The following is a 16717-nucleotide window of genomic DNA, read 5'->3' on the forward strand; positions in this document are numbered from 1 at the left end:
GCGAGCTCCAGGGCCCTGGTTTCAGCTGCTTCTAAAGCTCATCTTCTTCCTCGCCTTCCCCATTTTAATCCCCCTTTTTGTTTACTTAGGTTTGAATCGAGTTCACCCCTCTGTCAACCCCATGAAGTTCCAACTTAACAAGCCCCTCTAGGGTGGCTTTAGAGGCTACAAGCTGGGGGTGCCAAGGGGTATTTTCAGCCTTTAGCTATATTCTGTTGGGTTGGTATGGTGTTTGAAAAATCCAGTTTCAGCAGTAGCTTGAGCTCCATAGAGACAATGCTGGGGCAAGTCCGAGCCAGACGGCACTGGGCAACTGTGTGCTTGCTGAAGAAAGATAATTGAACATGGGCAAAGGAGATCCTCAGAAGCTGAGAGGCAGAGTGTCACCGTATGCTTTCTGTGTGCAAACTTGCCCAGAGGAGCACAAGAAGTGGCATCCAGATGCTTCAGTCAACTTCTCAGAGTTTTCTAAGTGCTCAGAGAGCTGAAAGACCACATCTGCTAAAGAGAAAGGAACGTTTGAAGACTTGGCAAAGGCAGACAAGGCCCGTATGAAAGAGAAATGAAAACTTACATTCCCCCTAACGGGAAAACCAAAAAGAAGTTCAAGGATCCCAGTGCACCCAAGAGGCCTCCTTTAGCCTTTTTCTTGTTTTGTTCTGAGTATTGCCCCAGAGTCAAGGGAGAACATTCCGGCCTGTCCATTGGTGATGCTGCAAAGGAGCTGGGAGAGAAGTGGAGTCACACTGCTGAAGCAGACAAGCAGCCTGATGAAAAGACAGCTGCTGAGCTGAAGGAGAAATACGGAAAGGAGACCGCTGCATACCGAAAGGAGACCGCTGCATACCGAGCCAGAGGAGAGCCTGATGCTGCTAAAAGGGAGTCGTCAAGGCTGCAGAAGGCGAGAAAGAGGGAGAGGAGGAAGGTGAAGGAGGAGATGATGATGAATAAGTTGGTTCTAGCGCAGTTTTTTCTTGTCTATAAAGCATTTAACACCCTCCGTCCCCCACCCCCGTACACAACTCATTCCTTTTAAAGAAAAAATTGAAATGTAAGGCTGTGTAAAATTTGTTTTTAAACTATACCATGTCTTTTTTTTGTATAGTTACCACACAACAGAATTTGTCTTTGGGTAGCCCTGTCCTGGTGGTATTTTCAGTAGCCACAGACCTTGCCTGGGGGTTGTGAATTGGCATGGACATTTAAAGCAGGTTCTTGCTGGTGCCCAGCACAAATTAGTTATATGTGGGGATGGTAGATTTTTCATTTTCAGTTGTCTCTGATGCAGCTTACACGGGATAATTGTTTTCTGTTAACTGAATACCACTCTATAATTAAAAAAAAGTTGTAGCTGTTTTGTTGGCATTCTGAATGCTTCTAAGTAAATACAACTTTTTTAGTTAAAAAAAAATTCAGTTGTAATGATTTAATAATTGGAAGATTTACATAGCATCTGGCCTTTTATGTATACTAGTGTATTGGCAGGTCTGGCAGCACTGGGCTCATATTTCCACATGGAAATAGTTGGTATAAAATGAGAAGCAGCGGGCCTCACCTTTCAGTGGGGCAGGCACTTCAGTTTGCCACAGATCCCACCGTGCTCTGTCGCTTTTCATTTCTCCCTCTTTCTTCATTTATGTCACCTGCCTGTGCTCTGCAGGCACCTTGGTTTGTGGTTCCAGTTTTATATAGATCCTGGAATTGTATGGCCTTTTCTGACCCTGTCCAACTTCAGGTTCCCAGAGGGGGCCAAAACAGATACTGCATATTGTAGGGGACACAAATCAAGAGGCAAGATCTCTAGGGAAACCTGAGGCCCTCTGAAATCACAAAGCCATACAAATGTGAATTATTATCATCATTAATATCAACTGGAAGGACAGGAGACTAGGAACTTCCCCTCGCTACACCCCCCTCCCCCCAAGCCCAGAACGGCATTTGCACCATTATGATGGCGTTTATCATTGACATTGGCAGTTATTATTAAACTGTGTCAACTTGCAAATGCAAAATGTTTACCGAATGAACAAAAATGAACTAGCAGAAATAATGTCTAGGCACTGTCTACCTTTAGCTGTTTTTTCTATAAATTGCTATGGCATTTCTCCAGGGCCCAGAGTCAACAAAGAATGAAAGAAATGAGTCCTCTGGCTTGTTGAAGGTGTTACTTGTTATCCAGCCGATACCCTCTTTGTCCCGTTGTCCCCACTGCCACTGCTGACACGCAGTCTTAGACCTTGGAGATGTACATTGCTGGCCAATGCTTTTCCCTGGACACATTTATTAAAAAGAGGGTGTCGTTTCTCTCCCTTTGTGTCTGTCTTTTCCCCTAATTGAAGTTGATTGACTACAGTGCACCATTTTGAAGCTCAGAGTGCAGGCAGAGGTTTGATAAAGCATTTCGCTGTGCTCTCAAGTGGGCTGCACCTTGAAGAACTGATGGTTTCATATCATTGTGTGTCTGTGGCTGCCTTACCGCTTCTGGCCCCCATGTCTCTGTGGTTTTACATAATGCACATCCAGGACCGCTGTGACCTGGCCCACCTCTCTCTGGGTCTTCTCCCGCTTTGTGGTCCCCTGCCATGCTTACAAGTGTGTCATGGGGGTTTGCTCCTCCATGCAGTTCCCCTGTCTAAAATGTTGTTTTGTTCTGTGACTTCCTGTAGACATCTCCTCTTCCCCGACTTTCTTTGATGACTTAGGAGCTTGGGAGACCTGAGTCTTATAATTCTGAAAATTGTCTTCTAGTTCCCAGGACCTCAGATGGAGCAGAGTAGCTTAGGGGAAGGAGAATGGCCTTTGGAGAGGGAATCATGTGGGTTTGAGTCCTGGCTCCTCCATTTACTAGCTATGCCATTTGGGACATGTTACTGTTCACCTCTCTGAACCTCAGTTTCATCATCTGTAAAATGGGGATAGTGATAAGACCTAAATCTTGTTGTGAAGATTAAATATGGTAATGTATATAAAGGGTATGGCATCTCTATGTCTGGAACATACTAAATGACTAATAGGAACAATTAATATAGCGTATGAGATGGGTCCAAAGATGGACTCACCTGAGGCAGAACTTGGAAACCTTTTAAACTGAAATCACATCATATGTTTTGACTTCTAGGCTCCCTTTCCCTAAAAGGTAAGTGCAGAGACAGATCTAACTAATTGAAGTTTTTGGTTAATCAAGGGCTTGCTGTCCTCCAATGGCTTTGTGTTGATTTTAGGATAAAGACCAAAATTCTCCCACATGGTCAGCACCCTGCTCATCTCTCCAGCTTTATATTTCACTTCTCCTTTGCTCCTTGGGTTGGACCCAGGGCCACAGGGCCTTTGCACAGGCTGCTCCTTTTGCAGAAATACCTTAAGCTGTATTACCTACCCATTTAACTCCTATTCATTTTTTCAGAGCCCAGGCATATCCTCTGGATTGTCCACTTATTCTAGTTTCTGATTATATGTTCATTACTTTGTTTACTTGATTAATGTCTAATTCCTCCACTTGACTGTGCACTGCATGAGGGCACGACCAAATCTGTGGGTTGCTCACTACAGCATCTCCAGCACTTAACAGAGCAACCGGCCTGTAATGGCCATTCATTAAGTAATTTGTTGAGTGCATAGGCGAATAGATGACTTACTGTTTCAAGAATGTATGCAGTTAAGATGTTTGCTTGACACTACAAAGTCCTTCTCTTAAAGAAAGAATGACCCCAAGAGACAATTCACTGAAAGACAGAAAACAGCGTGATGGAGTTGGGTTGCTCCTAGCACCTGGTAAGTGGACTGTTAGGGAGGGTTTGTGAAGGAAGTGAGTGTGTGTAGTGTCAGCTGAAGGACTTCCTTCTCCTTGTGGCTAAACTGGCTTCTAACCCAGGGACAGAGTTTTATTTGAGAGTAGGGCTGCTGCTGGTGAGGTGATTTTCTTCCACCTTGCTCACCCCTTATAAGTGGGGTGTTGCTGAATGAGCAGCCTAACCCACCATAGGGCCTTATAGGGTTTAGGGAGTATAGTCCTTGCCTCCTAAGTTCCTGATCTGCTATAAAAAATATTCCTTAACCTTTAAAATACAGCATTTAAAAGACAGCATCATACAAACTCCATATATTTTTCCAGGATCAACTGTACAAATAATGGTTTCTTTCCTTTTGCCTGGAAAAAAGAACGTATATGCTTAGGTTTCTGAGTATTTAACCTTTAAAAGACGGCATTTAAATTCCGTCAGCATTTAAATTCGGCCAGCAGGACCCACTCCTTGCTGGGAACTAAAGTTCCCTTTCATCGGATAAAGGTTAATGCACACTTGTTCTTGATACATTTGGAAAATATATATAAAAAAAAAAAAGTTGAAAAAATAAAAATCAACCAGCATTCTACCACATTAACATTTTGGTGCATATGTTTCTGATTCTTTAAAAAAATTTGCTTTTCTGTGTGTGTTTTATTCATACAGCATTGTAACCTGATTTTCTCAATGAGCAAATGTACCATGGATAGTAAGTGCACAGGAAGGCAGTTACCTCCCTCCTGCGGGCTTGGTGTGATAGTACTAGCCTTGTGCCAGGAGGTTGGGAGTCCCAGAACTGCAGAGGATCTGACAGAGGTGTGAACAGTGGCCTTTGGAAGGAATGGTTATGATGAGATGAGGAGACAGGCAGTGGTGCAACAGAGGCATGTCCTGATGGAGCAGTTGATGTGAGACTTGTCCCAGACATCAAGAGATAATGGGGGACATATGTAGAGACCTCAAAAGCAGGGTCATGGAACTGGTAATATAGAAGGTAGGTTCATGGAGCCATTGACCCTTTAATTTATTCAGAAATATTTCTTGAGTGGTTAACCAGGTGCTGAACTAGGTGATGGGGATTGTAAGAAACATAATTATGACCTCATTGGAAACTTGCACCACCCCATTTACACATGTAAAGTGCTTGGCACAGAGCAGGAGCTTGATACAGGGCAACCATAGAGATGAGCACTTACTAATTTTCCAGAATCTCATCTTTGGTGATTATCTCCATGTTGCCCAATCACCAGAAGGGGCAGAGAGCTACATTTTTGTGACAACTTGTGTCCATACAAATGATATAACTAATTGAATATGAGCAGTTTATGGTGTGATACTTATCAGTGAAGCTAGCTCCGCCACCATGAACTCTGGCTCTGTTACATTATCGAGGAAATTTTCCTTGGGGCTTTGGGGTACATTATTGCTCCTTCAATCACATCTTGATCCTTGGAGGACCAACCGGCAGGCCAACTTTTATTACTTGGTGTTTTTTTAAATCACAACAGGGAAATGATAGCAAGGCATTGGGAAGGGAGACTTTTCATATAAGATGAAATGAGCCAAGATTGGAAGGTGACATTTTTATTTGCCTTACAAATGGGGTGGATACAGTGTGAATGGCATTGTGAATGAGATGAAGGGCTCTGCAGGTCAGCAAACACAAGCCATTCACCTTTCTGCACAGGCAGAGAGACTTCACAATGTGTTGGGTTCAATTTGCAGTCAGCTGCTGTTGTTTTCCTGTGGCAAGGAGTTTGCAGTTTGAAGGTACCCATTTCATGGCCAATCTCAATTAGCTTTGATTCCAGGCAAAATGTGTTTTTAATTCATTAGGCACAGAGTTTTTCCAGATCTAAGTTTTTAAAGGGTCTAAGGGTCTACAAAAAGGCCTGGGGAAAAAATTGTTGGCTCTAAAATGCAAAAAGAAAACAGCAAAGTTGACATTAATGAAAATCTAAAAAAATTTCCTACAAACTGTGATACTTTGTCAATATTGCTAATTGTTAAATTTAGTGTTCCTAGAGATTTTATTACATCCAAAAATGCTGGTAGATTAGAATTTCCCACTTTCAAGAGCTTCTGAATATGCAAATTGCCAAGAAATCACATCCAATCAAAATTTAAATGTCACTTATTGTCGAATAATGTTAGAAGAAAAATTTAGAAGTTTCTCAAAAATATTTGATAGCAAAAAATCCACTTAATGTAGGATGTAGGCAAATATGTAATATGTTTGAAATACACTAGGGTATACAAAATTCTTAAAAAGACCTTATCATTTATCCCCCCTCCTCACTCCTCTATAAAATAGTTTAGATAGAAGCTCTTTTAATGGTGGCTTTTTTGGGAAGTATTTGAGCTTTATGGTAGGTAGGTTACTGTTCAGTAAATATTCATTCTCTCCCCCTTTACCTCATTGCTGTTCAGCAAGGCCTTGTCATGTGCCTTCATAGTGTATTTCCCCATACTTTGTTTAGTTGACCATGTGACTTTCTTTGGCCAATAGAATGTGAGAGGACCGAACTAAAGGATACTTGAAATATGCTTGTGTGATAGGCTTGCCCTCTTGTGCATCTGCCTTCTCCACGAGAATAAGATTCCTTAGTCACTGGCCGTAGAAAAGTGAGAGACACATGGAGCAGAGTTACCCCAGCATAACAGTAGGCCTACAGCCCAGCAGAGTTGTACCAGCCAACCCACTAAAGCATGAATGAGAGATAAATGCTTGCTAAGAATCTGTGGTGGTTTGTTTTACAGCATTATTGTGGCCTTAGCTGACTGATACAAGCTTCTCCTCACAGTGGTGCTTACTCATGTTTCTGAAGCAATGACCATTTGTTATTTTCAATCATATTGCTATTTATTTATTTCCAACCATAATGCAAGGGTTATAATTAATTCTGAAAACAAGTTCAGCTACTTTGCACATGCTATTCCCTCTGCCTGAAAAGTTTGTCTCTTCACATAGTTGGCTTTTTTTTTTTTTAATCTTTGGCTCTGGCTTTAAATAGTACTTCCTCAGAATGATCTGAGCATTTATTGTGGTTTTCATGGATGAGGCAGTGTAGGTACACTGAACAAGCATAGGGTGAGATAGTTTGAATGATTCGGAAAGCTCTGGAGTCCTCGGAGTGGTCCCTAGTTGTCTGGTACCTGGCCCTGTAGTGGTTTAGGGCAGAGGGAGTGTCCCAGACTGTAGGAGCCTGACTAAAGGAGGTGGATGGGGAATTAGGAGGTTGGGAGTGGACAGGGAATGTGTTGGTTTGCATATCAAAGGCATGTTGGAAGGCAAGCTGTTTGCTACCTCTAGGAATTAGCTAACCCTGGAAGGGGCAGTGCCCCCCTGGGTCCAGAAGGCCTCAAGATGTTAAAGCATCATAAAATATAGAAAATTAAAAACACGATCAGTAGTTTCACAGATGGAAAATGGAGGCTCAGTGGATAAGGGAATCAGCCTTGGTTACCTGGTATGTCTGCCCTGGTGTTGCTGAGGCTCCTTGTATCAGAGGCTCTGTGTGTTGGGGCAGAAATATTAGTCAAGCTCTGTTAACAATGATTTTAGCTATAATTATAAGAAATATTAATCATGTCCTGTTAACGGTGATTATTCTGTTCTAATTAAAGGAAGCATACTCTAACCTGGTTTGGAGTTGTATTTCCTGGGATATTCGGAATGTGATTCATTCTCCTTAACTGCCTATCATCATGGAAAGATTATCAACCTTGTTGCTGAAACAAAAGAGTCCTGGAGGCACTCCACCCTTTTGCAACCTCCAGCCCAAATTTCCTGTAACCTATATACCATTATGCCCATTCTTATTCCTTTATGCCCACTTCCCCATGTAATCTTTGTCCTTCTACCCAATATAAGGAACTGGCTTATGGGGGGCAGGTTAGAGCAGATTTTATGTGGGCAAATCCCTCTGCTCTCCTATTTTGCCGGCAATAATGGAATAAAATGCTCATATATGATTCAACCTTGTCTTTGCTTAATTGGCTGAAGTAGCAACAGGCAGCCCTGACCCATGGTGTTCGGTTTCATGTGTACAGTGAACTACTTCACAGCCAGCCTTTTGGAGGAGTGGGGGCCAATAATCGAATTTCCCTAAGCAGAGAACAGTATAAACCTAGACATTCCCCTAAACTGGGAATTAGGAAAAAAGTAAAAAATGGAAGGAATTACAAAGGTATTCCAGCATGGTTCCAGAAACAGATTGAGCCAGTCCTTCTAAGCTTTAGAGTCAAAAAGATAATGCCAAGAATTTCCAATTGTGTTAAATAAAATTGGCCAGCCCTTTGTGACAGGGTCCTATTGACATCAAGAAAACTGACTGTTGCCTGTCTCCTCTGGATTGTGCAGAGATTCAGTGTCACAGCAGGCAGTCTCAGCCAAGACTTCACAAAACAGAGAACCTGCAAGAAATCGGTTTTCATTCATTGGTATAGCGTGTTTGGTGAAAAATGCCTGAGACTGCCTTGATTCCTTGGTCAGTCACTTGCGTTGACCCTTTTTGTTTTGCAGCTGTTCTGGGAATAGGACACAGCACAAGCTTTTCTGCCCAAGCGAGCCTGCCATTTCAGGGTCTTGTGTCCAAAGGTATTCCTGGGGAGAAGGTGCAACAGGTTGCATGAGGAACTCAGATGTTGTTCTAGTAGGAAGCAGGTCAGAGAGACTGAATAGCATAGTGCTGAAAAGCTTAGGCTCTCTTGTCAGACCTCTCAGTTTCAAATTGTGCTTCTGTTACTTATTTGCATGTGAACTTGGGCAACAGTTTTAATCTACCTGTATCTCAGTGTTCTCATTTGTAAAATGGGACGATATGGCAATGGTTAAAAGAATATATATATTTATGTACTTAGGCTGCTCAGCCTAGGACCAGGCATAGAGTGAGAGCTTAATAAATACAGTCATTAAAGTCAGTTATTACTCCTTTCCCCGCCTCCTCTTTATGAGATTTGGAGATCTATTGGGATGGATGGGAATATCCCCAACTAATGCCTAATGACAGAGAAGGGAAACAAAATTCTAGAAATAAAACTACCCCTCAGGAGTGGGGCTGTCCCAGCCGTTCACCCAGTTTAACACTAGACTAAGAGTAGATTGGGATGGTCCCAGCTCAGGCCTGCAGGATAGGACCCTGAAGGCAGTAGAGGGGAACATATGTTGAAAGGTTTGAGTGTTTGCATATAAGCTTGAAGAGCTGGAACCTGGGGGCTGGAGTGTGGAGGAGGTTCACTGGGTCCCATATACGGACTGGACGATGTGGGCATCATCACAGCAGTAGGCAGACACCCCAGTTGTACTGAACTGGCTTTCAACAACATCACCTGTGGCAGCCTTCGGCGGGAGGGGAGATGAAAACTGGGCTGCCAGTGAATGGGTCAGCTTCTCAGGTTTCTTTCTGCCTGGAGTTTGGAAGTGACCTTTGGGTTAATTAAACCTTCAGGATTTTTGGACCGTGGGAAAGGAAATCTAGAGGGAGATACTGGACTTCTTGCTCCTGTCAGCATCTTGGGAAGGCATGAAATTAATTGGGAAAATAAGAGATGTGACTGTTTCCTGGGCTAATAAAAATGCGTCATGCCTGTTAAACACGGAAACTCATTTCACCCTCACAACAAACCTTCAAGACTGTGTTATTACCCAAAGCCCTTATGAAGGCTGAGCAGGCGCTGCATACACCGATTCCTCCTATACTCTGGTCTTGTTCCCTGTTACCCCCTGACCTATTCACTCGGATCCAGCCACACTGTTCTCCATTCTCTTCTGTGAATGAGCAAAGCTCTTTCCCATCTCAGATTTTGCATTTTTAGTTCCCTCTGCCTAGAATGCTGTTTCCCAGGTCATGACACACTTGTTCTCATCTGATGGGTCTCACCCTAAAGGTTACCCTTTCAGAAGGTTTTTCCAGTCATATCCCTTCCTCCAAGTTAATCTCCGTCACATCACTCTCCCTAGCATCTCTCAAATGGTCTTTGTTACTCCATGGTTAGAGGCTCTTGCCCCTACTGGAAGGTAAACCCTGTGGGTGCTGCTCAAGATCCTATCATATCCCCAGTAATCTCCATAGTCAGTAGGACATGCTGCATCGTTAAGTGCTCCATAAATATTTTTTGAAAGATTGAGGAATTCCCCATTTTACAGATCTAGTATTGGGGGCACAGGGAGGTGAAAAGCTCTGCCATGGTTACACAAGTTATCAAATGTTTTCAGTGCTCTACCCATAGCTCCTAACCTTTAATCCCTTAAGTGTACACTGGTCCAACCAATGCATTGGCGTTTCTCTACCTGAGGACCCAGAAAGGTTTCGGGTTCAGTCCCCAGTCGGGAGGCAACTGATGGATATTTCTCTCTCTCCCCCCACCTTCCTCCTTCTCTATAAAAAAAGAAAAAAATCAATAAAAATATATCTTTGGGTGAGGATTAAGAGATAATAATAATAATAAAAAAAATAAAACGAGGCCTGTCAGATGCCAGATCTTCCTGTCTTCCTTGTTTGGTTGTCAGGGTGGCAGACGCCCTTTGGATGTGGAGGGGCCTCTAAGGAGTGGGACAAATGCGTTTTATTGACAAAATTAGCTAGCAATTAAGAAGTTATCCTTCTTATGTTAAGGGCCAGATTAATTAGGTAAAACATGAGGAAATCTAATTTACTTCATAAATTATTCTTTATCAAAAAAATTTTAAAGCACAGTCATGGTTCGCATAAAACTTGTAGGCATCAAGGCAGATTTTATTACTCTCTGTGTAATGATCCGCATCATGCTTCCATTTCATGCTCCTTCTAATTGGCTGTTTACAGTTTCTAACTGTTTAAAGACGGGTTTGAATATTCAGGGTCCTCACCAGGTGGTTGAACAGGTTTGACACACTCACGGTGTTAGGTGCAATCTGATAGACCCTCAGAGGCTGGAACAGAGGCTGAAGGAGCAGAAAGAGCTTAGGCTTTGTGGTCTTGTATTAGTCAGGATACTTTTGTTCAAAAGTGAGAAAAACTCAGCTCAACCTGTCCCTAATGCTTTAGGAAAAGAACGCAATGCTTCCGGAAATTGGGAAATTCAAGGATGTAGAATTAGCGTCAGGCATGGCTGAGTCAGGGGTTGCTTGCTAGTCAGGTCTCTCCTTTCCTAGAATATAAGCTCCATAAGGACAAGGGCCTTCTCTCCTCTACTCATTGCTGTGTGCTCCATCAGCCAGGACAGTGCCCTGCACATTGTGATGATAATAACAGATATTTACATAGCACTTTGTAAGGAGGTAGTAGTGTTCTAAGTGACCTATACATATTAACTCATTTAATCCTTTCACCACAATGAAGTAGATAATTATTAATTATGATCTTAATTTTTCTAGATGGGGAAACTGAGGCACTGCAAAGTCATATATCTCATAAGCAGGGAAGCGAGGATTTGAACTGAGGCCCCCTTGCTCCAGAGCCATGCTTGTAGCTACAATGCTATATTCAGTCAGTAAATCATTGTCGATTGAGCAGATGACTAAGTGGATAAAGATGTAACTTGCCAGACAAAGAGTATTCAGTAGCTAATTGTGATGATATTTATTTGTGCAGCCTCCGTCTTCTGTGACCCGTTAGCTTTGGGCATGGTCATTGTCTGTCTTCAGGATTCAAAATATTTTGCCCTGGCCAGGGGAATGTCGGAGGGTCAGGGTGGATCATGCTCTAAAAAATGAGGCTGGCGGTATTTCTAGAATCATTTTTCCTCTAAATGAGGAATTTGGGGATCATGGATAGATACATCTTAGCCTGGGTTTGGAGGGTTTTTGACATAATTATCTGCTGGACCAACAGAGTCTAACAAATGGGAAACATTTTGAAGGAAAACACCTCAGACCCAGAATTTTTAATAAGTCTTTCTGGACAACTCTAGGTAAGTTGTGCGTCTACCTCCCCACCTTTGTGATGGAGAGTCAGATATTAAGGTATCTGATGTTCTCCAGATGGGAATAACATGATAAAATCTCTGAAGCCTCAGGGTAGTCACTGATGCTGTTCACCAAGTATTTCCAGTTCTCTGTCTTCTGGGTACATATAGGACCCCTACTCCTTCCTTACCAAAGTTGGACATGACCATGGACTTGGTTTGACCAATGACATTGGCACAGGAGTGATGAGTGTCATTTTTAGGAGGAAGCTTTAAGAGCACGGATGTGCCCTTTTCTCTGGCAACATTACAGGTAGTGGCTTCTTTCTATGCCAATGTTTGGGAGTGAGGTCAGCACTGGGAAGAGCCTCCATCTGACCTTTAGTGGACATTGAGTGTGAATGAGAAAATTGTGTTGTCTTAAGTTGCTGCAATTCAGGGGGGTGTTTGTTACTGAAGCATAGCCTAGCCCATCGTGGATACAAGCAATTACCTCTGTAGGAAGTGATCATTGAGTTCAGAGAGGGAGGGGTAGAGGAAAGATCACAGACTTTAAAATCGGAGGGACTTAATTATGACTTCCCACTCATTGGCTATATGACCTTGGGTAAACTCTTTAACTTGCCTGAGCCTCAGTCCACATTCTCACCTATGAAATTGTCGCCACAATATCTACTTCATGAGGCTACTTTGAATATTAAAATGGGAAACCTGGATCAAGGGTATAACAGTAGATGCTGATGAATGTTAGTTGTTACTTTTGTAATATAGCAAAGTATAGATTACTTTGATTATTTTTGAAAAACCTGTTTCTGTCTACTAAGGATAGAGTGGCTTAATTAAGTAAACTCTATAAGCTAATAGGGATGGGTTTTAATTCTCCTCTACTCTCCATTGATGGCTGGGAATTTGACAGTTATCTAAAGGCTCAGGAGCTTGAGGTCCAAGACTGCATGTAGACTTATCTTTTGTTCTCCCCATTAGTGTGATTAACTGTTTTAGGACATTCCCAAATCTACCTAGGTCCTGATCAAGAATTAGCTTCCCCTAGGGTCTTTAATTTTTAACAATGGAATAATTGAAATCAAACTTGTCTGGGTATCAGAAAATCTAAACTGCTCAGAAATGGCCAGAACTTCTCTATAGATGTCATAAAGAATATAGAACTTTGGCAGAATCAGATCCAGGTTTTGTGGGATCTGAAGCTTATACAATTTGAGGATCTCTCTTTAGAAAAAATAATATAAGAGGAACAACAAGATGGTGGCGTAGGTAACAGCTTCACCCGCTGCCTCCCGCAACCACATCAAAATTACAACTAAAATACAGAACCACCATCACTCTGAGCCTCCTGAAATCTGGCTGAACAGAAGCCCCACAACCAGGAACCTGAAGAAGCACCGAGACCGGTAGGAGGGGTGCAGACGGGGGCGGATCGGGGCTGAATCACTGAGACGTGCCGCGGGCCCACACCTGGTGCCGCGGTTGAAACCCAGAAGGGAATCTCGGCGGCGGAGGTTTCCCGGAGGAGGGAGGGGTCCCAGCCCCACAGCAGGCCCCCAGCCCAGGGCTCCAGGCTGGGAAGAGATGTCTCCACAACTCCGGGCTGTAAAACCAGCGGGGACTGTCCCTGAGGGTCGCGGAGGCTGCAGGAGCCCAGCAGCTCCTCTCAAAGGGCCCGCACACGGACTTGGACGCGCTCCCTCTGAGCCCAGCACCGGGCAGCAGCCTGAAAGGACCTGGGACACTCGGGGAGGAACTAACCTGCCTGAAGTCGGGGCGAGAGGTGGAGGGGCAGCTTCCTCCCAGGCAGAAGGGCTGGCGGAGGCCATTGCTCCTTTGGCGAGTCCTCCCCTCACACAGCCAGCAGGCAGGCGCCATATTTGAACTGCCAGCATCTGACTCACACCTTTGGCCCCGCCCCGTGATCCTGGAGGCCCCTCCCCTCCCCACCTGCGGCTAATCCAGGCCATTTCCCGGGGCTTTTCTATGCAAGTGGCCTTTCAAGCCTCATGCTTAGGACTTTCCTAAAATCTCTCAAACAAGCAGCAGCGGGCCCCATACCGCTCGATAAGTGGCCCCAGGCCTGGCACTAGCAGCAGCCTGCATTGGCTCATAGGCTGGCCTCTCCTGGACAACACCAAGCCCAGCACAAGTAGCAGCCAGCTACGGTTTGCTGGATAGCTCGTGCTGGGTGGCCCTGGGCAAGGCACTGGCACAGGCTGACTTTGCACCTCCCCGGAGGCCCCAGAGACAGTGCACCTGGTGATCAGACTCTACCACAGTGGATTACAACCCTACCACATCCACGAGTGACACTCAAGGGGTGCACTTGGTGAACACCAAAGCTCCACTGAAGTAAATCCTGATCCATAAGGGCGTCTCCAGCACAGCAGCTCTCTGGCTGTAGTTGCAGCTGGTCCTCACAGCCGATTGGCCTGGGGGTCAATTCCTCCCAGGGACGCCAACAGCAACCAAGGCTCAACTACAACAGGACAGTGCACACAGCCCACACAGGAGCACCTAGAAGGCCCAGCTCAGGTGACTGGGGAGGCTGAGCCACTGGACCCTACAGGACACCTACTGCACAAAGCCACTCTACAAATTCCAGGAGACATAGCAGCTCTACCTACTACATAGAAACAAACACCTGAAAGCAGCCAAAATGCGGAGGCAAAGAAAGATGTCACAAAGGAAAGAACAGAAGAAATCTCTAGAAGAGGAACTAAATGAAATAGATCCAAGCAAGCTAACAGATAGAGAGTTCAGAATTTTGGTTATAAGGATGTTTAAGCAGACTGTTAGGGAAATAACTGAGAAAATCGATAACATAATAAAGTACCAATTTGAAATGAAGGCTACAGGAACTGAAATGAAGAATAATTTACAGGGAATCAACAGCAGAGTAGAGGACACTGAGAATCAAATCAGCAATTTGGAACACGAGGAAACAAAAAATACCCAACCAGAAGAGCAAAAAGAAAAAAGAATCCAGAAATATGAAAATAGTATAAGGAGCCTCTGGGACAACTTCAAGAGGCCCAACATTCATATTATTGGGGTGCCAGAAGGGGAAGAAAGAGACCAAGGAATTGAAAACCTATTTGAAAAAATAATGACAGAAAACTTCCCCTACCTGGGGAAAGAAATCGACTTACAAGTCCAGGAAGCACAGAGGGTCCCAAAGAAGAGGAACCCAAAGAGGCCCACAGCAAGACACATCATAATTAAAATGCCAAAGGTTAAAGACAAGGAGAGAATCTTAAAAGCAGCAAGAGAAAAGCAGTTAGTTACCTACAAGGGAGCACCCATATGACTGTCAGCTGATTTCTCAACAGAAACTTTGCAGGCCAGAAGGGAATGGCAAGAAATATTCAAAGTGATGAAAAACATGGAACTACAACCAAGATTGCTCTACCCAGCAAAACTATCATTTAGAACTGAAGGTCAAATAAAGAGCTTCTCAGACAAGGAAAAGCTAAAGGAGTTCATCACCACCAAACCAGCAGTACAGGAAATGTTGAAGGGTCTTCTTTAAGAAGAAGCTAATGAACAAAAGAATCTGACGAACTAAATAGATCCAGAGACATTGACACATGTAACAGACGATCATATTTCAGAGGAAAGAGGGAAGGGGGGTGGAGGGTGGGAAGAGATTAACCAAAGAAGTTATATGTATAACCCATGGACACAGTTAATAATGGGGTGAAGGCCTGGGAAGAGGGTGGGAGGGAAGTGGAGGGGAAAATAGTATACCTGTAATACTCTCAACAATAAAGATAAATGAAAAAAGTTAAAAAAAAGGAAAAAAGAAAAAATAATACAAAAGTAGGAATATAAAATTAGGCACAAAAGGGAATATTTGTTTAGAATGAGAAAATAAAACAAATTTCTGGAGACTTTGGATATTTGTCTTCCATCCTTCTGGGATCTCCATAGATCATTAATCATAAATATGAACCTAGAGGTGTTTATTCTTGCAACCTAGCTTTCCCATCTCACCTAGAGCCCTCCCCAAGTTCAACACAAGGGAACCCATGCAAGAGAAAGGGCCTTGCGCCTAAGCTCCATTAGCTTCATGGTGAATTTGTCTCTGGACAACAGAAATCTCCTCTGAGCATTGAGAAGGGTGTGCCTGTGTCCACATGCATGAGATCCAAGTTGAGTACACGGGAACCTAGCTTAATTTTCTTTGGAGGTGAACTTGGAATTGCTCCCTTTCAGATAATATAAAACCATTTCCCAAAATTGTTATAAAATATTTGGTCTCTACCTTTTCCCCATCCTCTTGCCTGGCCCAGGGTCTGTCATCTTGTGCTTCTGAGCACTTCCACCTCCACCCCCACCAGCAGCCCTGCCATCATAAGGTGGCCAGCTCCTGAGTGGACAACCCTTGGTAGATCCTCTTGCAGTGTCTTGGTACTGCTTTGTTCCTTACAGTATGTAGTCCCTCCTTATTGTGGGGGATACTTTCCAAGACCCCCAGGGGATGCCTAAAACCGTGGATAGTACTGAAACCTATACTGTGTTTTTTTCCCTATGCATACATATTTTTTCACTTAAAGGAAGCACTTTATGTCTTCTCTTTGGTGTATCTGAAGTGCCAGCATCACTACTCTTGGGCTTTGGGGCCATTATTAAGCAAATTAAGGGTGATTAGACTCAAGCACTGCAATAGCGTGACAGTCTGTTGACCATGGATACACTGGACAAAGGGGTGATTCACTTCCCAGGCAGGAAGGCATGGAATTTCATCCAGCTTCATAGAATGGCATGCAATGTAAAACTTATGAATTGTTTATTTCTGGAGTTTTCTATTTAATATTTTCAGACCATAGTTGACCGTGAGTAACTGAAAGTATAGAGAGCAAAACCATGGATAAGGGAGACTACTATATCTGACACCTTTCCATTCATAGGCTGGTTTCCTTTGTTTTGTTTTGTTTCTTCCTTTGCCAAGATTCTAGTTAAAATATTATATAGATATATTCCCCTCAAAAAATACAGATAGGGTACCCAGTGACAAACGCCCTGTCTGTATTTAATTT

General features: G+C 43.5%; 1 pseudogene across 1 annotated transcript; it reads left to right on the plus strand.

Moving 5' to 3' along the window:
- The first annotated feature begins 344 nt into the window (after nt 1-344).
- Nucleotides 345-1036, plus strand: LOC308554504 (high mobility group protein B1 pseudogene; annotated as a pseudogene). Its single transcript has one exon. The product of its transcript is annotated as a high mobility group protein B1 pseudogene (transcript).
- Nucleotides 1037-16717: the final 15681 nt, after the last annotated feature.

This window comes from Miniopterus schreibersii, assembly GCF_964146895.1.
Source record: "Miniopterus schreibersii genome assembly, chromosome: 3".
Classification (NCBI taxonomy): Eukaryota; Metazoa; Chordata; class Mammalia; order Chiroptera; family Miniopteridae; genus Miniopterus; species Miniopterus schreibersii.